Raw genomic sequence first — 26,493 nt, 5'->3', positions numbered from 1 at the left:
CTGAAAGAAGTTGGTCCTTTGCATCAGGGTGGGGCACTGCATAAGGCCCTCTGTATTAAAGAGGAAGGCAGCACAAGCCATTCTAGTAGATTGTGGATTATACCCTAGTTCCACAATTTAAAGATTGTAGCACTTTTATTTCAACTAATTTGCCCAATTAATCTATGTTGTGAACATATGTTAACATGCTACTCCGTATGTCAAGCAAAAAAGAAAGTCACTGCTACTTCTTGTATCTTGTTTTATGAGAAGTAACACCATGAAGAGAGAGAGAGAGAGAGATTAAAATACAAAGGAATCTGAGTTTTCTAAAGTGAGAAGGGACCTTTATCATCATTTAGTCTAACTTCCTGCATAACAAAATAAATAATAGGGTGGTTTGTAATACTAAATAACCCTAGTGTGAAGACATAATTGCTAAGGAGATCCGCACAATGTTAATTAAAGCAGCAGATATCTGAAGAAGTTATTAAATTACAAATAAAAATCATGATTAACCAGGAAGAAAATAAAGAAGCAGATGGTGTGGAAGTCATTAAAAAAAGCCAGCTCCTTGAAAGGGTGCATTCCATTAAAGATTAGCAAAACCAGCAAGGCACAAGCAAGGCCAAGGCTGGGGAGGATGTGGTAACAAATCAAGAGCAGTAACCAGCCGACAACTGAAACCATGCCTCACTAGAAAGATGATCTCTATTATTTTCACGTGTGAAAGGGTTTACCAACAGGTTTATGGTAAACAGAGATAGAAACTGACCATCAATCCTTATGAGCCTTGATTAGACCAACATTTCCCGGCATAGGGCTGGAAGGATAGAGGGATGTCTGATAAAGCAGTGTTTGGAGGGAATCTAGATCTGCTCTGGTTTATGCACACACTGCAGACATGCTGCTGTGGCTTCAGGTAAAGTGGTAGTGGCCCCATTGACACAGAATGGTGTTTGATTATTCCCAGTATTCAGTAATTTAGGATCTGGTCTGAGTCCACCAGTTCACATAGATCACCAAATCACCTTCAGGTAAAAATGACTTTCCAGGGATACCATCACAGATCAGATTTGCACCAGTGACATAGAAATGAAAGACTCTAAAATCCCAAACCGTGGAGGGATCTAGTCACTATTTACTAGTATGCACCAGATTAGTTATCTGAAAACAACAAATAATTAAGCACAATTGCTGGTTGAAGATGTATTTAGTAAAGTGAAACATTTCAGTGTTGAAGTATTGTTACATTATGTGAGTATTTTGGTTGTAGTGTAAATATTAAAATTCCCTTTCTAAATTAGTTAGTGAGAGATCCAATCAGGAATTTGATAGAGGTTACATTGCCCTCTTGCCTTCACTGTAGTACCTCCAAGTCAAGACTGATGCCTATCTGCAGTCCATGTGACAAAGCTTGCATTGCACTGTTCATACTGTCTTTGTTGGGTAGGTGGACTGATCTCCAGGGCTTTCAATTTAGCACCTTTCATTAGTACTAAAATGTCAAATCTTAATGTTAAACTAAATGTTGTTTAAAATGTTGAACCTTAAAGACAGTCTCCATTCCCTATATTAAAAAACAAATGAATGCATAAAAGGTAATATCAGCAAAAGCAATGTGTTGGCAATAATCTAACCATTTGATCACTGTTGTTCTCATGTTTTAGAATATCCCTGGAACTTCTCTATGCCTCTATTTCATTTCCTAGTGTTTCAGTGTAGCTTATCCATCAAGCTTTGCTTTAAAACACAACTCAGTTCAGGTGTTAACTGCTGAATTATTAACCAGCTCAGTTATGAATGTCTTTGAAACAAATTTTGTTCCAAGATAACCATCATTCATCCAAAATATGGTGAGAGAATTACTTTGCCCTCTGCTTAAACTTAGAAACTAATCCTTAAAGCTCAAAAAATATCAGAGTCAAAGAGAAAAATCATCTGGATTAATACCCTGTTTAAGTTTTCTTGAAGAAGCAGCTAAGAATGAATATTAGCACTAGGTTTCTGTAACACTATAAGTAATACAAAGGCAATAATACAGTACTTTAATGATTACTTCTTACAGGTGGGTTTAATTTTAGTTTTCTACCTTTGGAATAAGATACAACAGTTGTAAACTAGGTTGTATAGTATTAAAGAAATGTGTTGTGTTTGACCTCATTCACCAGAGTAGTGGAGTCATTCTGAACAACAATATAATTAACATTTATGTGTGTGTTATTTAAAACAAGCTTTAACATTTATTAAGTAATGATGAATTATTTTACACACACGCACTGGGCTGAGACACAAATCAGCACAATTTACAGCTTAGAAGCCTTTCAGAGTAACAGCCGTGTTAGTCTGTATTCGCAAAAAGAAAAGGAGTACTTGTGGCACCTTAGAGACTAACCAATTTATTTGAGCATGAGCTTTCGTGAGCTACAGCTCACTTCATTGGATGCATACCGTGGAAACTGCAGATGACATTATATACACACAAACAACTCTAAATTGTGCCTGTTTTAGTAACAGCTGTGACCATCTTATTAGCAGGAAAATTTACTTGATTTCTCCTGCCCATTTCTATAGCATCTTTACTATGGGTATGGGAAAAGGGTATTATTAGAAATGGCCAAACCTGCTCAGAAAAAAAAAGAAATCAATGCACCTGAGGCATGTTTCAACTCACATTGAAGCCAATATAAAGATTCCCTTTGCCTTCAACGGGTATTGGATAAGGCCCTCATTACCTCAGCCCTATTCTTTAGCCAACAATTGAATCTGTTCTAAGGCTTTCTGGGTAAGTACTCGTCATCCAGCAGGCTGCACTCACTGTTGCTGAAATCCATCTGGGAGCCTCAACTTTCTCCATCTCTAATCCAAGACAGACATCCAAATCTTGGGTGTTTTGGGCATTCCACATGGGGGGAAATTCATTTTGGGGCTCTGACCAGGGAGAGACCTGAGAGCATGCAGGATTTTGAAGATAATGTTGGCCTACACTCAGGAGAAAAAATGAATGGATGACAGCTTGTCATTTCCTGTAGATTAGTGCCAAACATGGCCTTTAAGTACTTAATTGTTTTTTATATAGTTAATTCAGGATTTAAGATTTTTATAGAGCTACACTGTGAAAAATTATGCACTAAGTGCAAAGGTACTGAATAAATGGCCCTCCTTAGCAGTAGCCAGTGAATCAAGTTATTTTCTCAAGGAATAAGGTTTTTTGGTGCAATCAAGTGGGGGGAGGGGAAGAGAGAGACTAGGCCTTCAAAAAGCAAGTTACTTTCACAGTGCTTAAATTTGTAAAGAAAGAGGTGCCAAAGCTCAAGCAACAACAACAGTGTTCTCCACACAAAAGGATCTCTCACACACCATATGAGCAAGGTCTCTTCCCCATACACCACTAACAGAAGAGGTGCTCAGCTGTGCCCTGGCTTGAAAAGACATGTCAGAGCTGAGTCCCAGCAAGCCCCAGCACAAATTAAGATCTGAAGGTATTGAAGGTTTCCAGTACTATTTACTTGTAACCTCAGTTAAAGGCTATCACTGCTAGGAATCTGATATTTGCCAGTCACTTAAGTAGTTGCCTAAGGAAGGTTCTATGAGAAAATGGTTTTATGGTTGGGGAACCAGCCTAGGACATAGGAGACCTGGTTCAATACTACCACAGATTTCCTGTGGGACCTTGGACAAAAATCACTTAGCCTCTGTTCCCACATGTTTAAAAATAAATAAATAAATAAAAAATATGGGGATAGTAGTACTTCCCTACCTCGCAGGGGTGTTGTAATGATAAATAGATTGTGAAGTGGTTTGAGATCTACTGATGAGAAAGTGCTATATAAAATTATTATATCCTACATATATCTAGAGGGGAATATATGCTGCCTATGGCTGGTGAAGATGGGTAGCTGACCCCTGGCAGGCACCGACAAGGCTTCCTCATGCTAAGGGCAGGTGGTAGTGAACACCCTGGACTCCTAGGAAGCACCACAGAAGTGCAATCTAAGCAGCCATGGAAAGGCAACCGGCAAATGAAAATGTATGGAACAGGATGGAAAGAGACATATGGTGTTTAACAGATTGATACTCATTAAGGATAAAATTACAAATATGTGCCACATAAAGTTCTATTAACACTGAGAAATAAAACCTAAACTTTTCTGAATAATAAGAGGAAGATTATTGAGCAAGGTCAGATAGCAGCAGATTGGATTAATAGAATAGCCACCATAATAAAATCCAACAAGTTAAAGATTTGTATAGACTAAACACAAGTGCTACCCATAAGAACAGTTAGGAGGTAATGGATAAGTCACTCAATTCATTTTGAAAATTTTAAGTGTCTGACTGGGGCTTGGGTTCCTAAGTCATTTACATGCTTTTAAAAATTGTATCTTATGTCTAACTTTCAAAATACAACAGTATTTTCAGTTTTGGATGCAAGCCAAATGTTTTGGCAGGTCAGGCTCAACATAGAAACTCAGTTCCTTCTTCTTCCCTTTTGGTAGATACATACTTAAGTGATTTTTCAGGACTGCCTCAGTAACCAAGATGTGCCAAACATCATATTGCAAAGCTTTTGAGGATCTGAATGGAGTGGAAGTAATGTTTACTTGTGAGCGGAGAGGACAGTGATTGACACCACAATGAGAGTCTGCATAATGTGCAGCCTGCCAAAGACAGACATGGCTCAGTGACAAAGGAGTTCCAATGGGTCTGAGAAATGTGGAAGCAATTGTACAAATGGAACAATCACAAACAAGAAGGCCTTACAGAGAGATTCATAGCCTTTAACATCAGAAGGAACCATCATGATACTCTAGTCAGACCTCCTGCACATTGCAGGCCACAGAATCTCGCCCACCCACATATCTAAATAAGTGTACCTTCATCACAATTAAATTCTCCATTCAGATAGCTGTGGTCTAGACTACGCCTAGCGCCATATGCTTCCAAAGTACTGAACTAAGCCATTCAGACATGGTTCCAGATCAGTATTACAAGATGAATAATGTAGCTTAACCTCAATTGACTATGTTATCAGCTAACTGTTCTCAGCATTGTCTGAGCATAGCTATCATCAACTTTCTGGTCTACCATCTACATTTTTAGAAGAGTTTCACAAATGTCTCTCAAGCTTCGCTGTGGTTATATATTCACAATTCATTTTAAGCATGTTTAATCACTCTTCTACCCTTGACTTCTCCTCCTTACTTGATTTTTCACTTGGAGCAATGATTTACATAAGCTACTCACTCAGAGTGTCCATCTACTAATTGAGCAACATTGTTATACTGAGGCTCTTGTTACCTAAGCTTCCATTTTCTGATCATAGTTGCAGGTTTTAATTTTTTTTTTAAATTCAGATAGTTGAGGTCTATTATTATTTTAAGGTTAGTGAAGATTACATTGAACCTGAGTTTATGCATTTGTCTGATGTTAGTGGGCCATGTAATTAAATTAACCAATTTGTTAATCTGTGCAATAATTCATTAATAGTAGATGGCAAGTCTTCCAAGCAACACACCCACACCTACCTACCCCCCCCACCTACCTTCTGGGTTTCCTCTTTTATAATAGTTTACTTACCAGTTGGACAAACTTTGCAGAACTCTGTCTTTAGCTAAATTGATAAAGTAGGTTCCTCATGATGGTAAACTGGACTTCCCTAAATTGTCTTCTTACACTTCCCTAATTAAGGTAAATAGCCACAACTTTCAGCAGCTAGTTCATATTTTTTCTTTATTAGCAAGAGATCGTTCACCCTCATTTCCGAGCTTGGGCTCATGCTTGCACCAGGAAGTCTTTACGACGTTCCTGTAATAAAGTTATCCGTTCTCATGATGAATTGCCCAGCCATATAACGTCTCTCAGCATGAGATTTCTTATCCCGCTACGCCACCTGGAACAGCTGGTTCTTCCCCCCCGCCGCCATTTGTTGACAAAAATCACGCTTTGGTTCTTATCTAAACCACCCACTTCTTGAGCTGGTCTTGTCCTTCCTGAAGCTTGTACAAGATATTATTGGCCGTTGTTACGCATGGTTCTCTCCCTCCCCCATCTTTTAAGTTGCAGCATTGGAGTTGTTTAACTCGAGCCTTTACAGGGAAGGTTGAAAGGAAAGTGACAAAGACCGAGAACGCCAAGCACATTGCCCTGAACCTATTCCTTCCCACATCTCCATCCTCAGTTCAGACCACTTCAAGCAGCCTGTGCAACAAACGACTTTGTGATTTTTTATTTTTATCATGGTCTTGCTGTAGCCTGCAGCTAACTCGGCCGAGTCGTCTTGAGTTCTGCTTTCATTAGCTCAATGGCATTTCATAATTTGGGTCACACAAACTGTTCTCAGCTGCCGTCACACCACCCAGTAAGAAGAAGGATGTCTGCTTGCTGATCCATAAGAGGCTGTCCTAGGTAAGAGCTGAGCCTTAAGAAGTGGATGTCAATGATAGGAGCAGAAGAAGGGCATAAAGAGAAGGGACTGCGTTTTGATCAGTGTTTATGAGCCACAAGGAGTGTTAATCCTTCCCTCCTCCGCAAACCAGCTACTTTTCAAACTGGCAGACTAAATCATTCAGAAATTAGTAACAAGTGACTGCAGTTGCAGGGTGGATCCCAAAATTACGTCTGTACCTACAACGCAGGCGGTTGGAAGGGTGCGCACAGATGCGAAAGAGGATCATTTCTCTGTCACACCTGGCTCATTTTCTTTTCACTTAGCAGCCTCTGGTGCACAAAAGTCATTGTCCTGAGTAATAGACTCAACTTGCATGGGGAGGGGGAGGGGAAGAGGTGAAATGTGTCCGATCAGAGCCTAGCATGTACAGAAGTGCAGTGTAATATACATCCACACGAGTTCTTGAGACAGGAGATTAAATCCCGGAGTTGGCAACAGGTTCATCAGGAAAGTAGACACCGAAAATAAATCCGAGAGGGTTTTCCCTCATCACGAGCGACACCCAGCGCCGTCCCCTCACGGGGACGCAGACCTGGGAGGAGCAGTAGTTGCAATGGCTGAATAAAAGATTTCCAATGGGGACTAGCAAAACTTCTGCTCAGTCTAACAAACCCGAATAGAGCAGACCCCGTCACCAGAGACCAGACAGGCGGAAGCTCTCCCGGACTGTCCTTCTGACACAAACCCGCCAGAGCTCCGCCACCGATGAACGAGGTGGCGTGGGGGGGAATCCTCGCTAGACTAATGCGCCGGGCGGGGAGCTTCCCGCCAAATGCAACAAGCACTGAACGCTGCTGTGGGATGCCATTCCCCAGCAACAGGATGTGTGCGCAGTGTCCAGGGGACGCTCCCAGGGAGCTCCAGGCGGCTAGGACCCCCCCCCGGGAAGTCAAACAAGAAGCTCCCCGCAGCGATCAGAGCGCGAAGAGGAAGATGTAGAATAGCCCGGTCAGAAATCGCCTGAGGCGAACCTGCCCTCGGCTGCTGTTCGGTGCATTCCGAGACTCCCCCCCGGGGGGCAGGGGAGAAAACTCCCCGCGCAAAGCCGGGCAGCACCCGCAATGCTCCACGGCAAGCCCAGCCCACGCCCGGCAGCAGCCAGCCCTCTGCCCACCGCACGTTTCAGTGGAGATGTTGCAGGATTGCCAGCGAGAAAAAGAGGCTGTTAGTGAACGGGACAATCCGTCCTACCCTCCGTCCCACACTACGCACGTACACCCCCGCCCCTCGCCCTGTTTTCCACGGCTCTCCCCTGCAGTGGCCGGTCTGCCAAAAATGGGGCTGGGGGACGATGCACCACAAGAAGTCATCAGCGAGAAGCTGGAGCCTTTGGCACCTGGGGAGGGATAGGAGACCGTTTTAGGGGTCAAAACTCGATGTCTCTGCTAAAGTGACCCACAAGTGCAGGAGTTAGGAATGCTGACCTTGATCCCATTTTCAAGTTCAACCACCAGGCACTGACTGGGGCAGTACCCACCTATTGGGTCTGGCTGCCGGTAGACATTAGTGTACCACTTTGCACTGCATTCCAATTTCAAGGTGATTTTAGTAGCCATAAATGCTAGAAAGGTTCTATTTTGGGAAGGCAAGACCTTCCCTTCTGAACTCAGCTCTGTAATAGGGGGTAGATTCTGTGGCAAATTCTGCTCTGGGGTATACAGTAACCTGCTTACAGGGGCTCAAGGTTTTGCTTTTTGGCTTTTCTTTAAGTAAAATGTTGGTTTTTTATGTTACTGACAATCTAGTATTTCATAGATCTTCAGTGAACAGCCTTTCATATATTTCAGAGACCCAGGCTGTTGCTATTTGTTAATTTACGTGATTTGAAATGTACATTTGGCTTCTGCAACTGCAATTCTGTTCTTGGCATCTTTTTCACACTGCTGCAGAGCATGGGAAGCTTTCAGACAGCTTGAGTGGTGAAACACCTCCGTTTCTGCTAATCCTCTTATTCACAGGGTATAGGTCATACTCTGTAATGATAGAAATGGGCTGACACCCAGGAAAGAAGCTATGTTGGAGCTAAATTAAAATTCATATTCTTTCTCTCTGAAACAGATAGGGGCTTCTCCCCTCCTTCATCAGCAGTGGGGCACCAAGATGGGAATATAATTATGCAACAGCAAATCTGAAGAGGTGGGAGTGAGGTGAACAGGAGAGACCATTATAAAATGTGACTGTAGGGAAAGCACCAGTATACTTCTCCCACACACATATATTTGTCCTAAGGAAAACAAAAGTTCTACATTAAAAGTATCTGCAGTTACAAAAATGCCTTTCAGAGCAAATACATGCATACATCAGAGATGATCACAACATTAGCATGTCAGGCACCCCAAAGTAACAGGAAGAAAAATCCAGCATCAGGCTTCACATTTAACTTAAACCACGTCTAAGGGAAACCTGAGAAAATAGCTCCACTCCCCGGGAATCCAAGACTGACAAAGAACATCAGGGAGCAATATTCCACATGCATTATTTATAGTTTCCATCTAATGAGAACTTGTCTATAATGAAAAAGATAGTTCCTTGTATCATTGGAAATTACATTTTTTTTTTTTTTTTGGTGAACTCTTTGAACATCTGGTAGTACTGTGGTTTTTAAGGGGTCTCTTAAAAGGAAGGATGAGAGTTCAGGTGTTGAGAAAACAACAAACTGTTTTTAGAGAAGAAAGGAGTGTGCCCACTCTGTTTAGTCCTCAACATTACATGAATGTTTCCCCGGGGGGGGGAGTGGGAGGAGAGGTTAGGAAATCATACTTCCTTGGGATCTACTAAGAAACCAGCATATCTGGCATTTAAGGCTCTCCTTGCTGGGTTTGTATCTCCAGCCTCTAGGGAACTCAGGTGCTGCTGACAATTAACTGTGATGAGCTAGCACCAGTTTCTTGAGGAGAAGGCTGCTGCCAAGGCTAATAGCTGGCAGCTGTGAGGTTTCTGCAAGTATGAGAGAGTGTTTTAACCCTAAGCTTGCCAGTCACTGCACAAGGGCGAGCCACTATCATCAGAAGTCTGGTTATAAGGGATCCTCAACCATTTTAGAAGGGGTAGGATATAAAAATATAACTAATCAAGCGGTTGTGAGGGCAGCCTTCCTTAAGTGAAAATCATGATTAAACAGTAAAGCCTACACTTCCTTCCAGGCAGCCACCCTCCCGTATGCTGATCCCTGGGAGAAGCATAATATTCTTCTGGGTGTGGAGGAAGGGATGAATGCAGAAAAAGCTCTAAAAAGGAAATCAATCACTTTCTTACTTCCGTCTGTCTAGGTACTTGCAAGGCACCATTACCATAGTATCTCAGAGTGTCACAAACACTGATTTAGCCTCACCGTTCCTTGTGACATGAGGAAGTATTATTGTCCCTATTTTATAGATTGGAAACTGAGGCACTGATAGATAACATGACTTGCCAAAAATTGCACAAGAAGCCTGTGGCAGAGCCAAGAATTGAACTTAGAGCTCTTAAGTCCCAGGCTTGTGACCTAAGCACAGGGCTATCATTCTTCATTGCACCTTAAGCCTGGAAAGAAGTCCACCCAAAACACTAATTTCTCACAATCATTGAAGAAGAGGTGTTCCACAGATATAGACATGATAAACTGACAGTTTGTGATCTGTGCCAAGAATTACAATAGGATTTAGATTCAGACAAGGATGAATCCTGTCCGGTCAACAGTTGTCAAGGTAACAGCAGCCTTAGGCTTCCTAGCTACAGAGGGGCATTACTCCAGACACTTCTCTTCAGGAGACACTTATTGCATGGTTAATGCTTGCAATGATGCACTTCACCGATGCTGTCTGAGGATGTTCCATGTGATTGATTTTTCATGGAAAAGCAGCACCACTTTAAACCTATTCACAGTATCTATTAAATGGCCCAATTGCCATAAATGTTGGAGCTATCAACTGCAGGCACATAGGGCCATGAACGTGGAACAAGTGCTTCTCCCAGCAAGAAAGTCCTCTGATCCCTGCTTTGCACGTGACACACAATGCCAAGTGTCACACATTAACTGTTTTCATCAGGCTCCCTGGATCATGCCATGATGTATGCAGGCAAGCTCCTCTAGATCAGCTCCTTGGTTGGGTAGAATCACTGCAGCTCAGAAGGCTAATAAGCAATTAACACATTTTCATATCCCCTGTTTGGGTAATACCTAGCTGTTGATTACTATGCCATTTAGTTTTAGATGACGAGAGTGATCACCCCAAATTTGGGCTAGGCCACTTGTTCCCAATCCCCTTAATACACCTGTTGAATTAAAGTAGAATGATCAAAGATTGAACTTGGCATTCTTAAAATGCATTAGATATCAGGATTGCACTAGCAGTCCATTGCTCTACAGCATCCTGTATGTATAGGGAATATTCCTTTCATGCTGTATTCTAGCCAACTAAATGAAAGCAATGGGTGCCAGTCATATATTCTGCGGGATCCTGTGCTAAGACAGACACAAAGCATTTACCCTACAGCTTTTTTCACACCTGTGATGGAGTCAGCTCTCTAACCACCACATTCTCCTAATATGCCTAGGCCAGCTCCCAGGCATGCAGGAAGTATGCACGTGCCTGAGAGCATTCCTCCTGGGGGAATTCTTCACCAAAAAATTAAAAGTCTGCACACAATATTTTATAACTCTGCAAAATTCTGTGTATTTTATTTATCAAAATAACACAATACCATCACTCCAGTTTCAATTATTTGGGTAATTTATTTCAAAATACCTGTCAACAAGTATGTCAACAAAACAGAGAACATCAAAAAAGATTCCCTCAGGAGTAGAGAGTTAAAGAAACCCCTACAACAACCCAGTTCCAGTTGGTGGGTGCTGGAGGGGGCTGTGTGGGGCGCCCAGAGCCCAGACATCTGCACTCCCATCCTCCCAGAGCCCAGCTGCAGGGCACTCCCCTGCCCCAGACACCAGCACCTTCCTCCCCCCGGAGCTGAGCCATGAGGCACCCCCGCAACCCAGACATCCACACACTCCTCCCCCCGGACCAGACACCAGCATCCCCCTCCCCTCCAGAGCCCAGCAGCAGGGTAGCCCCCAGACACCAGCTGCCCAAACACCAGCCCTCCCCCTTCCCACAGAGCCCAGCCATGAGGCAGCCCCCAGCCCAGATACCAGCACCCACAGAGCCTTTACTCCCCTCAACTTCTTTACTGTTCTGCCAGGGGACATGGTGTGGTACAGCCCTGCTCTTCCTCACCCTTTGCCAAAGCTGGGTGGGTCTCCCAGTCCCTTTCCTGTCCCTGGGTGAATGAAGATCAATGAGCATGCAGCCTCCAGCCCCTCCAGGCTGGGTGCTCTGCTCACTGCGAGCTGGGCTCTACAGAGTCCAGTGGCCCCTCGTGACATCCAGAAATTCTGTGTGGGAAACAAGGAATTCTGCTAAATTCTGCATTGGCACAGAATTCCCCCAGGAGTAGAGCATGAAAGGAGCAGAAAAGGTGAAGACAGGAACTGGTGGGAGGAGATTACTGGCAGGATGCATTTAGTGTTGACAAACAAACAGAAAGACTGAGCAAGGAAGAATGGCTATAAGATGCTGAGAGTAGCCATTGGCTGGCAGCACTGTTACAACATCTGTGGGGAATGGGACCTCTTTGTGTGTGATTGTATGAGTATTCTATGCCCTACCACCTTAGCAAGGATTACAGGAGACCCCACAGGGGGTCCCCAGCTACAGGAGGAGAGGATAGTCATCTCCACACCACCTTAGATGCCCAAACAGTAGCAATGGAAACCCCCTCCCATCTGGCTGCATGAAGAATGCCCTTCCTTCCCCCTGTCTGAATAACAGCAATGATGGCCAGGTTTCTCCTCCCCCCCATACCACCTGGGATTATTAAAAGGGAAAGTGTTTTTATTTATTGTCTTCCTCATTTTGGACAATAAAAAGCAATCAATCGATTCACTTCCACTTTGGTTTCCGTTCACTTTCACTATCAGATTCTCCATACTTCAGTATTTGGATTTCAGATAGTGCAGGGGAATATTTATGGATTTAAAAATAACTGGTTACACTGAATTTTTTCTATCAGGTTTAATTTTTTACAGCTTGTTTATACAAGATGTTAATGTTGGCCTAGATTTAAGTTGACGGTATCTCTTTTATTTAAGGATGGCTGAGTCCACACTCCAATAAACTTAAACATCCCTATAAATGTGCACACTTATCCTCTCTCACAACAGTGTTAGTTTAACTCAGGAGCCCCTGAGAAAAGGACAGCAGGTTCTGTCACAAAGTTGATACACTTAGATATAAAGTAGATGCCATACTAGTGCCTGGAGCACATTCTGAATGGGATGTCACTGCAGTAATCAGGATTTATTGTGTTTCCAGATAACATTACTTTGAATAGTCCCTTTCTCCCAGTCAAAATGAGTGCTGTAATACCAATAATACATTTTCTAAACTGCACAATGAGAGAAAGAAAGAAATACAGGTAGATTAGAGCTAGGGGAAAATGTTCAACTAGGCAGAAAGAGCTGCTGGATACAGTCCTGGTTGCTCAAAATCTTTCAGTGTATTTGATTACTGTACACAGGATGAACTGTTTGGGGGGTGAGTACTTTTACATATATTGCCATCAGTGTTAACCACATCATTGAGTGCTCCTCATCAGCTATTGAAGCACTTCACAAAAGAGATCACTATTACTATAATCAGTGTTTTACAGATGCGGAAACTGAGGCTCAGTGGTGAAGTGATTTGTCTGAGATCACCCAGGATGCCAGAACCAGGAATAGAACTTAGTTCTCCTGAAGTCCTAGGCCCATGCCCAAGCCACTATGCTACACAGTAAGGCTTCAGGGGAGAATGACAGGGAAGGTTGAATAACTTAAAGGCAGGGTTAGCCTTGTTTCCATCCAACTATATGGAAATTGGCAGGATATTGCCTCTCCAGTGCATTAAGTTGTTGCCTTTGGTTACACAGCCCTAAACAACACAGGTATTGGCTCCCTGGGGGCTGGGCTACACTCAAACATATACTGAAAGCAGGTTGAATTCACATCTTTTGTAGTTTCAGTCAGAGCATGGATGCTGTTTCTTCGGATTAAGTGTTGTATTTTGATTTAGCTTTCCAAAAATAAGAGTATTCACATCCTTGTCCTTAACATGTTAGCTGAACCTTTGAGGCTGGTTCCTGTCTCCTTGACCCTTTCTACACTGAAAGGGATGCACTGAAAGTTTCCTAGACCTGAGAACAAATGGGAAGGGGCCAAGCTTTATGGTGCAACAGTTTCTCATGTGAACCCACCAGCTCTCTCATCCCTGACTGTGTGTGACTCATCCTGTGTCCGTGCTCTGGGGTTCCAGCCCTCTCCAGCATTAGTGCAGATATGCTGGACAGCTTCCAATCATTTACAGGAATTACGTTTAAATTAAAATAAAAAGCTTTTATCAAGGAAAAAGTTTGGGTATAAAGGAAAAAGGAAACCAAGGGAATGGAGGGTGAGGAGAAAGGCAAGTGGCAAATCAAAATCATGTCCACTCTGCACTGAGTGATCTCCCTATGCCAACACCTCCTCCACATTAATACCCCTCTTAATATCTCATCTCTTTCACCAAGCTGTGATTTAACAGAAAAAAATATTACTCCAGCCTGTGCTTTTCTCCATGCATCCCCTGTTTGTTCTCTGCTTTTTTTGTTTGTTTGTTTTGTTTTGTTTTTATATATATATATAACATGTCCTTTGCAGGAACTTTTTGGATAGGGTCAAGCACATTGTATAATAATTATGTGTGGTAAAAATATTGTTTCTCAGAGATTTGTGTAATCTTGGTCTTTCTTTTATATCAGTGTTTTTATTTTTAACCATTTATAACTGAATGGTGCCAGTGAGAAAGACTTCAATATTTTATTAAAAAACATACAGGACATATGTGAAATTAGAGGCAGCCTCTTTTTGAGGTTGCAGGCTACATCATGCAGAAGCATTTGCCCAAGAATGGCAGGGCACAGTCTTGCAAGTATTTGCATAAGTTACCCTCCACTTATGCACAGCGAATGCTGTTACAGAACATGCTCCTCACATACAGTTGCAAATACTGAGAAAAGGAAAGTTCTATTCTATACATGCTATCTGCATTCTTCCAGGAATTTCCATTGATATCAAGGTTGAGGGTGTCTCTTAGCTGAGTAAACAACTGACAGAAAAGTGCACAATAGTCATGGAGTGTGTTCTTTAATAATTCCGTGTATGTATACGGCATTTATTATCCATCCAGGTAACTTAGCAAACGTCTGTTATCAAGGATATGGTGCAATTTAGTTTTTGCAGAGTGGGATGGTAATTTGTAGAAAACTTTGTACAACAAGTATATCATCATTCTTTCTTCTTTGCATAATATACAAATAAAAAAATCAGAAATTCCCCCCTGCCCCCCAAACACATCGTCAGCCACTGCTACTCCAATTAGGAGTGGAAGTAAAGCTTAGAAAGAGCTTCTCAAATAGAAAGTAAACAAGTAAGGGGCTTTATAGCCTGTCATGTTGTTATACCAATAAAATAAAAACCAGCAGGATCTTATTAAAGGGAAAAAGGCAAAATAACACATTTATTGTGAATACAGAAAGAATCATAGTAAGCAGTTAGTTATAGTTATAACATTCCATTCAATCTCATATTTATTCACACATTCATTCACACACACACACACACACACACAGAGGTTCTGCAAGGTTGTTATCATAGTTACCAGCCTTAGAGTTTGCTCATGCCAAGCCACTGGCCAGGTGGCCTGGACATGAGGAGGGAGCAGGGCCTTGTCAGATGCTCATCTGATGCTCCTGGAAGTTGGTTTGCAGAATTAGACTCCCCAAAGTTCTCACTTTTTAGAGTCTATTTTTATAGGAATTTCTTCCTAGGCCAGTCTATGGGAATTGCTTCATCATGCTGTTGCTGAATCAATCAGCAGATAGCACATTCCTGATGGCTCTGTGCTGCTAGATGTTATCTTGTTCTTTGGTTCTCCCATTCTTGAGGCTGTTGGGTGGATTCCAGTCTGCCCTCCGGGGGTCCTCTGGTTATTTCCACTTGATGCCTTCTTCAGCCTATGGACACTGGATTCTTAGGCTAACACCTCCCTGATCATTCAGTTATTATCCACACCAAGCATCCATCCACATACATCCTCTAGGTCTATTTTAATCACAATTGTTAATACAACAAAAGGGCAGGGAGTCTCTGGGTGCTGTTTCTGTTGTTACAGAGTATTGCTTTGAGTCTCTCTCTGTGTGAATTGCTTTGAAAACAGACTCTGTCTTAGAATGTACTAACGCAATTAGCAGCTTGCAGGTTTCACACATAGAGGGAGAGAAACAGTACCAAAAACCAAGAGATCTCTTAATTAGTAATACCCTGGAATTTAAACTATGGGGAATCAAACTCATTTGTGATTTTAATACAGAACTTCTTTTATATGATCCAGCAATGTTCTGTTTGTTACACTCCAAACTCAAATTTGGCATTGAATGCAAACTATGCTTACCAAAAATGAGTACATTTGTACATTACTACAATGCCAAAAACATGGCATTTCATGTGGCCACCTCACTATTTTAAAAATCAATTTCCTAGGGTTCTTTTGGAAAGGATATCTACTTTTCAAGCTTTACAAAAAACATTAATTGGTCAGTGTGGATAGTGTCCTTGAGGCTGTATAAGACACAAAAATGCCTCAAAACACAAAGCTCAGGGAAAAATACAACTGCAAGCTCCTAAATATGGTGAAAACTTACTCGCTGATTTTGGGAGGTATTAAAGTTGTTGAGGTTCCCATTCTGGGAAGTATATACCCAATAAAAATTGCTTATACTGCAAGTATAAATTAAGTCAATGGAGTTGCACATGCTAGCCCTCCTTTAGAATCAGGCCTTTGGGTAACTTTACAAAATATAAATTGGGGTAGCAGTGTCATTTACTGTCATGGTTTAGTTAGTTGTCACAATTCCAAAAAATATTTTTATATATAAACCAACCCATGGAGTTTAAGGCAAACCATTATATTATCTAGCCTGACCTCCTGTGTAATAAATGCTATAGAATTTCATTCAGTTGCTCCAGCATTGAATCAATAACTTGTGACTGGCTAAAGCAGTGCTCCCCAAACTGTGGGGCGCACCACTCTAGGGAAGGGCACAGGGGGCAGGGAGGGAGCACCATCCAGCTCTACTCCATCCCCAGCTACAGCTCCACTCCACCCCCTGCTCTGCCCCCAGCCCAGTTCTGCCCTCATTCCCTCTTCACCCCCAGGCCAGCTCTGCCTCTAGCACCAAGTCCTCCTCCTTCCTGAGTTCTGCCCTGCAGCCAAAGCTCCTCTGCTGAGCCAACTGTGCAGTGATGGGGAGTGAAGTGGGGGCACGGACCCATTCCACTACTGGTAAGGGGGAGGCGTGAGGAAAAGTTTGGGCACCACTGGGCACTGAGTCTGAATCTGAAGACCACCTCTTCCCTTGCTAGTTTGTTCTAATTGCTTATCACCCTCACTGCTAAAAAATTGTGCCATATTTCTAATTTGAATGAATCTGGCTTCAGCATGTAGCCATTGATTCTTGTTATGCCTTTTTCTGCTATATTAAAGAGCCATTGAGTACCTGGTATTTTTTCTCCTGTTGAATGTACTTCTACACTGTAGTCAAATCACCTTTCCATCATCTTTTTGATAAATTAATCAGATTGAGCTTCTTAACACTGTCACTGTAAGACACAGTTGCCAGCCCTTTAATCATTTTTGTGGCTCTTCTCTGCACTCTCTCTAATTTTTCAACATCCTTTTTAAAGCGTGGACACCAGAACTGAACACAGTAATAGATGTGATATATAACAGCTAACTAGTATTAACCTTCTAAAGATATTAACTAATCTTCCATAACACATCTGTGATGTCAGTAAGCCATAGGCCCATTTTACAGGTGGAAAAACTGAGGCACAGAGTTTAAGTGACTTGCCCAAGGCCACTGAGGAAATATTAGAATAAAGATTCAATTTTAAGAATCCCTAGCTCCCAGCTATGGTGCACAGACCAGTAGCCCATGCCTCATTCCTCACGCAGCTTTTAGTTAGATGAGATTCTATGACCAGAGAGGGTATCTAAGCAATCTACTGACAGGTACAGCAATTTTCTCTGTGGTAATTTATACAGTACTCATTAGATCTGCCTTATGGTGAGAAGCAAAGGAATTCTGGAGTTGGGTAACCCCTGTCCCCCCAGGTCATTACCACTGAGCTGTCTGGCAGTAAAATACCCATCATTAGTGCTGGGCAAACCTCTTAGGGGTTGGACTTTGGGTTCAATTCAGATAAGCATCCAAAAGGATGGTTGCTTGTCTGAGTCTTGACAGAAGTTCCTTTATCCCTCTCTCATTCTCCCCACAACCTCCTGCCCCAAACAGGCCCTGAATACCTCCTACCTGCTGGTGGCCTCTTGGCTAGTGGCAGGGAGGTCAGTGGCTTATCATCCTCTTTCAGATGTCTCCAAGGTGACTTGATGGACCTAATCTACATTCCATCTGGAGGCATCTTGAAATATCACGAGAACAGATTGTCTTAATGGTGATGGTCCAAGTCCCACTGATATCTGGATTTATACACAGTAGGTGATTATTTTTTTAATTTGGGAAAAACCTAATTTGATTTAAAAATTCAGATAGAGAAAAATCCAGAAGGAGGGGGAAACCAGCCAAGATAAAAATCTCATCCTTTCTACTTTTTCCATTGTAGGCAGGGGTAAGCAGCCACAGCAATAATGCTAGTGGGATAACAGAGTTATGTCTTTGCTGTCTTCACAATGTTAAGGATATGAAGAAACTATACAGATACAGTTGGGTTCTAAATAACCATGTTTATTAACTATATACAAACATACAAGGCGTAGCTATGTAACATCAATATACTGCTACTCTGTTAGGCTTCAGGGGCTTCTGCTATAGAACAGAGGGAAGCCCACAACTATTTAAAGGGATACTACTCAATCCCTGTACACTACCCATAGTGAGAGAATATAGCCTGCCATTGTTCTGACTCTCTCAACACTTATGCAACTACTACTCTCATTGTACTTCCAACTTCCAGAGGAGTGCAGGGCATTGTGACATTGTTCTGAAAGAAAGAGACACACTCTTCTCTGTGTAAAAAGAAAAGGAGTACTTGTGGGAACCCATCATCTTTATGTCTTTCCCTCATGTTCATCTAATGATGTAGCACCTTCTAGTGCATGCTACCCTTGATAACGTACAGTGTAGTACTGTTCCCCTTCGAATTCTCATTTTCCTAAAAAATGCTCACGGTGAACATTTGGTTTGCATTCAGGTCCTTGCATACCAATTATAATGTATTTATTCTTCAAGCTGAATAGCTCCAATTCTAAATTTTTTAACCTTGGCCAACTTTTCATTCCAGGACTGCAGGAATAAGGATTTACATAACCTCTAGTTACTTATTCCTTTTCAGCTGTGGGCCTTCAGAGTTTATATTGGAGATTGTGGCTGTGTTCCAGTAATTGCTCCTTCTGTTTGACAATCATCCAACTCCTTGGATGTTTTATATTTAATTTTCTTTCAGTTCACTCTGTCAGATTCCTTGTTCACTTTTATGGTAATTGCTGTACAAATTCTACAGTAGATCATTGTTTTCTTAGATGCATGCTCCCCTTCCTCCTCACAGAATCAAAGCATGGTTGAATCTATCCATTTAGAAAGAAAAGAACATAAAATGGCCTTTTGCAGAAGGGCACATTTTAAGAGAAACTCATTCAGAAAGTCATCATCTTCCCCACTTTGTAGAAGTCATAAGATCACTACTAAAAATCTTGGGAGAAAGGTGCTAAAACCCAGGGATAGTCACAGTGCTCCAGGGCCAATGACAAGCCTATGTATGACACAAGAGACCAAGGGAATTCAAGCTTCAGCCCAGAAGTACACATGAATAAATTCTTTTATTTGAGTTTAGAGAGCAAAATAATGCTCAAAGAATGCCTATCCGAACGAGAAAAGCCCCACTGACTTCACACTCATAGTTGTCACCTACGACCTCACACTGGAACCTGTACAAAGTATCAAACAATTACAACCCATATTTGATGGGGACCACATCCTAAAAGAAATCTTTCCCAAACCCCCTCTTTTAGCCCTCAAACAACCTCCCAACCTTGCCAAGCTCACAACCAGGGGCAAGCTCCTCACAGACCAGGACACACCTACTCAATGTGGCACCATTGAGTCCCTGCCACAACAACAGAAGCAAAACCTGCCAACATATCTCCACTGCTATGATGATCAACACTGCCGCAACACACCTTTCAGGATTTGTGTGTCTTACACATGCTTATTACAAAATGTATATTTATGTGGTGTACCTCATTCAAATACCTCCACAACAACTACATGGGTGAAGCTGGACAATCACTACACTCTTGAATGAACTCACACAGGAAAATGATCAAAGACAAACATTATATCGACTGTGGGTGAATACTGTTCATAAGGCAATCGCTCCATATCTGATCTTTCAATATTTGTCCTCAAGGGAAATCTCCATAACACCTTCAAATGGTATTCCTGGGAACTTAGGCTTGATCTACACTGCCAACGTATGTTGGTGTAGCTGTTATTTAGGGGTGTGGAAAATCCACACGCCTGAGCAGTGTTGTTATACAAATAGCGGTGTAGACAACACTATGTCAATGGGAGGGCTTCGCCTATCAACATAGCAACTGCCTCTGGAGGAGGTGGAGTACCTACACTGACAGAAGAAGCTGTCCCATTGCCATAGGAAGCATCTTCAGTAAGCACTACAGTGATTCCGCTGCAGTGCTGTAAGTGTAGACAATCCCCTAAACTCATAACCTCTGCTAGACACGAAAAGCCATGGACTTAACAGGGACACTGGTTTCATGGCTCATTACAGCAATTTCTAAGACAGCACGTTGCCTGCTACCCTTAATCGCCCACTTCAAACACTTTATGCAGAACAGTCTAATCCCCCACAAATGCTCACTTCATTTCAAATAACCACCTCCAACGTGTATTACCCCTTCTGCTTAACAATCTGATCCAACTTGTATTTAGCTCAGATACTCCGATTCTTTCCCCAGAACTGAAGAAGAGCTCCAGTGTAAGCTCAAAAGCTTGTACCTTCCACCAAGAGAAGTTGGCCCAATAAAAAGATATTACCTCACCCACCTTGTCTCTAATAACTGCACCAGAGAATTTAGCCTTTACCAATTAACACAAGATTGATTCAGAAATTACTAACATTTCCATAACGCTTGACCTTGTTAATACCCACAAGCCAATACTAGGATGCTACACATGTAGTTAGATTTACATTAAAACACTTGGCTTTTTTTGCCCTTCATTCATTTGAAAGGTACAGTACTTGATTTAAAAGCTCCCTTATAAAAACAAGCAAAACAGCAAATCTGCAAAGTATGCTTAAGACCCTCCATTTTTGGTTTAGGTGAAGAGTCACTTGGCTGAAGGCCATGGATTCTTCTCAGCTATTCTACTGACTTGTGTAAACATTTCTGTGTAGTCCACAACAGTTACACTGACCAAGACTTCTTAGCTCCAACCCTAGAAAGCAGACAAGTATCATTCACCCACTTACAAATCAGTTAGCTGAAGAGTTGTGCACAGTAACTTCAACAGAGTTCAGAATTGAAAAAAGACCTTTAATATGACAGACCCAAATGTCATCCATTTTGCTATACTCCTTTTCAGACTCAATGTGCTTGCAGACACTGTCTGTAATCAGTTTTTCGAGCCATGCAACCACACTTTGTCAGTGACTTAAGCAAATGTTTGGGACACCACAATGGAATGTCGTTTGTCAGCATTCCTGGCTCTTGGAGCAAAGTGTGTGTCCTCCCCGTCTACAGGCTACTCTCCACAGAGGATAACCTACTGCAGCTGCTAGTTATTGCTTTAACTCAAGTGGTAGAGATCTGTGCTGTGGATCTGAAAGTCTGCTGTGGGCAGGTGGGAATAGTATGCAATCATATAATTTCAGGCTGTTATGATGCATGTATGTACAAGGGGGCTAACTTGGGGTCTCAAAGGCAAACTTTATTGCAGCATTTTCTAGATTTCAAAGTCTAGTGGTAGACTTTAGAGTCTTAATGTTTTTTAACATAGCTTTTTATATAAATATAGACAGGCACTCCTCTTAATTAAGCACTTATTGGCCTTAGGGCATTCCTAATGAGCCTCAGAGCCAGTCACCTGTAGCTCACCAGTTTGAAGTTCTGGCTCCTACATCACACACTCATCATCACATTTTGCAATAATGGGCAGACTGAACAGAGAGGCCAAGAACTGCATGGGCCATGGAGACTCACTACTTGTTACTTTTAAAGGAAGTTCCCCCCAACTCCTCACCAGATCAGGGTTGAGGTATGCCTGCAGGGCAGTGTAGCAGGAAGCATGCCCTGTTGATAAACAAAACTTCTTCCACTGGATCGGTCTTTCTTGCTGCCTTTCACCAGTATTAAATCAACATTTTTAAAGCTGACGTTTATGACTATATGAAAATTAGCTCATTAAATATTTGCATATAATTTCACACATGGAGCTTCATGAAACTCAGGCTCTTAGCATTATTTTGGAGGCTGGAGGCTGATCAGCGATTTTCCTGAAGAATTCTGGAGGCCTCTCTGATGCCAGGTCTACACCCAAAGCTTTCTCAGCCTAGCTATGTCTGCTGTATCAGCAGAACCTGTGTAGCGCAGACTATCCCTGAGGTCAACAGGCAACAATGCAGAGGATTTCAAGAGGTCTATGGCTGACAGATTAGCCAGAAAACTACAACCAAAACAATGAGATCAGGAGGGAATCAAGCGAACCAAAGATACAATGTACAGTAAAGGTGAGCTTGGTTGGTGCAGCTTCCCACATCTTACCTGCAAAACCAATACAACTGGATTCTTGAAATGAATAAAGTACTGATAACATGGGCTTGACTAACAGCCTTCGAGACTAAAGCCCTCTATTTCCATAGGACAGATAAGGCATAGGCGGCAGCACTGCACTCTTCCCCAAACCATGCCCCTTCATCCATCTGTCTCAAAAAGCAGTGGCAATTAGAAAATATTTTTTTAAACTGTACAATTGTGAAGAACATTTTAAGCATTTGCCAAGTTTCTTTCTGATTTCTATGGTCCCTAATTACAAGTTAGGCTACTTGCCACTCCACCTGTGATCTTTATTCAGGTTAAAGTACAAAGCCTCCTAGGATCTATGGTGGTTGTTTTGTGTTTATTATTTAATCCATCATTTTAAGCTGGTAAACCTCTGTGAAAGCAGAGTAGAAGTTACATTGGTGTGTACATTTCTCAGAGGTACACATTGCAGAAGGATCTAGATACACAAAAGATATAATAAACGTGCTTTCAAATAGTCAAAATTTAGAAGTAGCATAAAGTTTATCCTCCCATTTTGACTCTTAAAAGTTAAAAATAAATGTAATGAAAAATGGAAAATCTCTGTATTTTATGGTGCATGGCATTTGGTTTACTAAAGTTCGAGGTAGTTAAATTGCAAAAACTCAGAATTAACTCAAATTTACACAGGATAATTGAGAAAGTAAACAATATTGATTTTAATTCAACAACTTATTTCCATCAAGGACAGAGAGAAAAAAGTCTTGAATCTTTTTGATTGAATCAATTTCATGTAATTAGCCTTGAAACACATTTCTTTAGGCACAGATAGCATGGTAGGTTGGGAATGCAAGGCTGTAAACCCTAGACATATTTGAGTGAAAGGCACTTTTATAACGGTCATGCAATATAAAATATATATTTCCTTCATTATGGACCTCATCACCTCTGCATGTGTATTTAAACACATATAACCTTGATCTCCTCAAAGTCAACTGTTTACATAAAACAGTACCATAAAAATACCTTCAGAAATTGTACAAAATATCTATAAAAAGCGTTTAGGAAAACATATGCCTCCGACTGTCAAATTTGCTGAGTCTCAGAAACAAATGCTTTTGCACATCTCTTTAAATATGTAGGACTGAAATCCATGTTGTCTCCTTCCGCCCTTGAGAAAGGGACAGCAATGTCACAGAGCATTACTTACAAGGCAATTTAGTTTCACCAAAAAAATGTTTATTTCTTCAGTGAGCAGTTAAAAAAAATCCAGTGAAAATAATAGGCCATGTACAAAGAGCTTTAACAGAGAGAGAGAGACTTTGAGCATAGCAAAAGTAATTGTGCAAACTGAAAGAATGATGCTTCCCTGTTCCAGTGAACAGTACAAAGAAACCATTGAAGCAGTATACTTCATCTCTAGGTTTTCATCATGTAGCAAAAAGACAAACAAAAAGAACAAAACCAACAACTCCAAACAAAAGAAACTTTGTGAAGGTGACCTCATTTACTTGGACCTTTGGAAAGCTTTTGATAAGGTCTCTTATAAAAGACCATGAGGGAAAACAAACAACTCATACACTTCCATTTACCTCATGGGCATGGATTAAAAATGATAAAGTGACAGGAAACAGAATAGCAGGTGAATACCTAACTCTTCAGAGGACAGAGAGGTTAATAACTAGGTGCCCAAGGGGTTAGTGTTCGGACAAGGGCTATTTAATATATGTATTAATGAATTGGAGGAGTAGTCAGTGAATTAATGAAGTTTTCTGATGATACCAAGTTTTTTAATTTAGTAAAAAGTATGTGGATTTGTGACAAAATCCAGCAAGATATATTAAGGGATTGGGCAGCAGGATGGCAGATGAAATTCAGCTTGGATACAATTACAGTAATGCACATGAGCAGAAACAGTCAAACTTCTCATACATGCTGATGAGCTTCGGATTTTCAGAATCACCTGAAACAAGAGACTTGGAGTTAGTGTGATACTTAACATGCCTGATATTGAGTTCCCTGTTCAAATGGGGTTACAGATGCTGAGCCACATGCAGGATTAGGTCCTAAATGAAGATTTCTTCCAAGCATGTGGTGGCAAATAAGATGCTTACATTAATTTAAGGTGGGGCAGAAACCAATGTGATGATGTCTATAGTCAAAAGTAATGTGTAGTTCACTGTTACGTTTTCACATAGCAGGAGAATAAGGGTGAATCAAGGAATATTACAGAATGAAATTTGATAGATCTATTCAAAAGCAACAAAAGCATGAACCTAATGGGCTTTGAGGGTTTTAGAACCTGTTTTGGGTTCACAGAATCAGATGGAGTTTCTAACCTTTTAATAATAAAACATACATACATTCCCCCCTCACAGGTAGATCCAAAACTCTGGAATATAATTTACTGAAATACAAATGTAAAGGATGAAACAGCAAAAAGGCAACATTTGCAAAGTAAAAGTCATTTATTCTATAAGAAAAGAACTAGCCATTTCAAGACTGCCAAAATAATCACATTCTAATACTAATGGGGGCTGGGTTGCCAACTCTTGTAATTTGACTGTGCATTTGCTGTATTTGGTGTTTTTCTTAAATCTCCAGCTCTCATTAAAAAAAGATTTCTAGCCATCAGGGTAGGGTGACCAGATATCCCAATTTTATAGAGACAGTCCCGATATTTGGGGGTTTTTCTTATATAGATGCCTATTGCCCCCTACTCCCATCCCAATTTTTCACACTTGCTATTTGGTCACCCTACCTCCGGGATATGGAAAAAAGCCTGAAAATGCTATCTCAGGGCATCCTAACAGCTCAGAAACCAGCCAAGGGAAAACAACCCAAAATGTATTATTTAAAAATCCCAAACTCCTGATTTTTAAGCCAGCCAGTCAAATAATTTCTGATGGCTTGAGAGCAAGGTGGCAAGCACTGGACTGGGACTCAGGAGACCTAGGCTCTAGGGGCACCACCAGGTCTGTGCCATGCTCAGCTCCTGCCTCCCAGCCCGGACGGCCCAGGCACAATGTCAGGCCCCATCCCTGAGAGTGGACACAGGCTGCAGGAAGTGGGGTGATACTGGGCATGTGCCCGGATGGGGGTGGGGAGTCCTGTTACAGGAGCCAGCCCCACAGCAGCATTGAGGAGCAGCAGCACTGGCTGACACTCAGGTTTGACGCCCTGCCCCAGTCGCTCCATCATGACTGGGGGGCGAGGGGAAGCCAAAATTAAGTGAGTAGCTGAGCAACATGGTGCATGAGAATCACAGAACCATTCAGGTGTGGCCCTCAGTTTCCCCATCTGTAAAAGGCTAATGATATTGACCTGCTTTGCAAAGCACTTTGACATTGTGGGGAAAAGTATTGCTGACCTGACCCTATCTCACTTTGTGACAAAGACCTATGCACTATATGCAGCATAGGCAAGAGCAGTAATGCAAGAGACCTACAGGCCCGCATCCTGTGAGACTTAGCTTAAGCTAAGAGCATATGCTGGGCCGTGGTATTTTGACACAGATAACAAACTAGGCCAATCTTTCACCTAGCTCAAGTCCCTAGATGTCTATTATGTACAACCCCCAACCCTGCAAAAGCCCCTAGACAAAACGCTGCCACAAGCAAACCGCAGATCTTGATAATAACAAAGTGCATCAGCACAATGCTAATTATAAAGCTGTTTACCTTGGCTCCTTTTAAGGCTTTATTAACAATGCTTAAGTGATAAAAAAAATTAAGGCAATGTATCATTTGACTGAAATGTAAAAAACTATATAAAAGACTGGTATTATAGGGGCAGGACAGAGGGAGACCAGGGTGGCACCTGTGTGTGACCATCTCTGTCTCCTTCTCCCTGCATGCTTGTATTCAAAAATAAAAGGACCTCAGACTGTTTGAGCCAAACAGGTGGTGTGACTCATTTTCCACAACAACATCTACTGATGAAAAGCAGTATCTAAGAGCTAGGTATTATTATTATTAGCATTAATTCTGGGTGGGACTTATCAACAGTGCTCAGAATTGACCTAGCTCAATTCCTGTTGAAGTCAAGGGTGAAATTCCCATGGACTTCAATGGGAGCAGAGTTTGGCTAATCCTGAGCACTTGTGGAAAGCCCACCTTTTCCAATGTATAACGAGGCCAATTTATGTTCCCTCATCATTTAAAGCTATATATT

The 26,493-nt window shown here is 41.7% G+C and overlaps 1 long non-coding RNA gene across 1 annotated transcript in view; it reads right to left on the bottom strand.

The window, feature by feature from the left end:
* The window catches only part of LOC125631890 (uncharacterized), a 442,082-nt gene extending 434,577 nt beyond the window's left edge, over positions 1 to 7,505 (bottom strand). The window contains exon 1 of the long non-coding RNA XR_012667122.1: positions 5,560 to 7,505. This is a non-coding gene — a long non-coding RNA (uncharacterized LOC125631890). The remainder of the gene's footprint in view (positions 1 to 5,559) is intronic.
* Between the last annotated feature and the right edge of the window lie 18,988 nt (positions 7,506 to 26,493).

The sequence above is a fragment of the Caretta caretta genome, chromosome 2, assembly GCF_965140235.1.
Source record: "Caretta caretta isolate rCarCar2 chromosome 2, rCarCar1.hap1, whole genome shotgun sequence".
Lineage (NCBI taxonomy): Eukaryota > Metazoa > Chordata > Testudines > Cheloniidae > Caretta > Caretta caretta.
The sequence above is the reverse complement of the archived record's forward strand: the minus strand, read 5'-3'. Positions and strand labels throughout refer to the sequence as shown.